Source organism: Suricata suricatta, chromosome 7 (genome assembly GCF_006229205.1).
Source record: "Suricata suricatta isolate VVHF042 chromosome 7, meerkat_22Aug2017_6uvM2_HiC, whole genome shotgun sequence".
NCBI lineage: Eukaryota > Metazoa > Chordata > Mammalia > Carnivora > Herpestidae > Suricata > Suricata suricatta.
The window spans coordinates 12,828,724-12,830,936 of NC_043706.1; positions in this window are offsets into that span (position 1 = coordinate 12,828,724).

Consider the following 2,213-nt stretch of genomic DNA (forward strand, 5'->3'; position numbering starts at 1 on the left):
GCCCGGCGCGCGGAGGCCGGGGCACCTCTCTTTCGGGCTGGAATTTACGGCGATGCAACGCCTCCGAGCTTGCCGCTGTTTTTCAGAAGCCTTGGGTCGATCCCGGAACGCGTTTCGGGAGGTGAACGTCAAAAGAAGAGCGAGCAACCCCAAAGCCGAAAGCAAACCATCTTCCCCTGGGGTTTGCCACCGTGGGTTGTTGGAAGGCGGAATGGTTGATCTTCATTTTAGACCTCGTCAGTGGAGAAACAAAACCTGAGTGTAAAAGTTTTTGGAGTTGACCAATGACCCGGGGAACCTGAACTAGTGCTTCTCTATAGATCCTCTCTGGAGGCTTCTATTTACTGGTTGTGCTCAATCAAAACACCTTAGAAGGGCTCTCAGGCCTCTCTCGGGGTAGCGCAACTTACCTCGTGTGTTACTCACTCATTAAACGTTAATTGAGCACTTGGCTGTGTTTCCAGTCCCTTCTCTGAGGCACCCAGATGTTATGCCCATCTTGAAGGGTAGGGACTTATCTCTGAACCGAACAGGTAGTAAAACCTCAGTAGTAGCTGTTAATAATTAAAGGTCTACAGCTCTTCACTCGCTTGCTCCTCTTCGCCAATACATTAGTTAGCCTACCTCTTTGGTTTCTTTGTAGAAGTGAGAAGATGGGGTTTCAGTCTTGGACCCTTGAAAAACCTACTTCGTCTCTGAAGTTCAGTGTTGTCAACAGTAATATAGAAACCCCAATATCTGCCCTGCCCCCCCCATAATTGCTGTGAGGAGCAGCATGTATGTTGAGGAAAGCATTTGAATGACCCTATATTTACAGGGAGGTCTGTAATGTTACCTATCATTGCCTGCCAATGGTGTCTGTCCTTACCCTTCTCCTGGTTCTCCATGATCTCTGTCCCAGTGGCCGTAATTGCTAAAGAAATAGGAAGGGCATCATACCAGAAGGCTACAGGGAAGGATCCTATCACAGTCTTTCACTGAAGCCAACTATGAGTAAAACCATTAAGGAGTTAAAGGCCTTACCCCCAGTACCCGCAGTGCCACAGGCAGAGAGGTCTATGGACACAGCTTTCTTTTTGTCTTACCAATACCCTTCACTGTACTGTGCTGTTGAAATATTCTCCTCTTGTATCAACTCTTGTTCCTCATTTCCTTAATTCCAGTTTACTGATTGGGAAATTTATAGGAGAGACAATATTTGGATCATTGTTGTCTAATCTGTGCTTAATCACTAACAACTTTAGGACCGGAAGGAGAGCGAGGGCAAAGATGGGATCCAATGTATTGGTTAATAGTTTTGTTTATGAGCAATTAAGCTGCTAACCTAGAGCCAGCTAACCAAAAGTTGGCTAACTTAAGCAAAAGGCACTCGAGTGCACACATTTTGGAACCCAAAATCAATGGGGACAAGGTACAAAAATGAATAGAGAGGGAGAAATAGTGGTTGACGGAAAACAAAAATAAACAACAACAACAGATAGTCAAAACCCAAGCAAGCAGAAACCAAGGCCAAATACTTGTTTTGTTGAGCAACTAGTTTAAAAATAACTTCTATTTTTGGTTTTGGCAGGGATATGTCTAATCCAAACCCAGCTTATGTCCTGCCATGGATGTTTAATAAAGACTCCAATTATTTTTGAAATTAAGAATCACCAGGAGGGGCACCTGGGTGGCTCTGTTGGTTAAGCGTCCGGCTTCGGCTCAGGTCATGATCTCACGGTTCATGGGTTCAGGCCCCGTGTCAGGCTCTGTGCTAACAGCTCAGAGCCTGGAGTCTGCTTCAGATTCTGTATCTCCCTCTCTCTCTGACCCTCCCCTGCTCACTCTGTCTCTCTGTGTCTCTCAAAAATAAATTAAAAATAAAAAATAAGAAAGAATCACCAGGAAGGTGGGTGGGGGGCATGGGTGAAATAGATAAAGGAGATTAAGAGCACTTTCGTCATAATGAGCGCTGGGTAATGTATAGAATTGTTCAATCACTATATTGTACTCTTGAAACAAAAATAACACTGTATGCTAATTATACTTCCATAATAATAATTTTAAAAAAGAATCACCAGATAAGACTGAAGAGGAGAGAGATTTCTTAAAACAAAACAAAGCTAAAAACATGAAAATGCACTTGAGGAGGTAGAAGAAATCCTGATGACTGAGAAGAAAAATAATATAGTCTTTGGCTATTATATACAGAAAATATGAGACCATCATTTCCC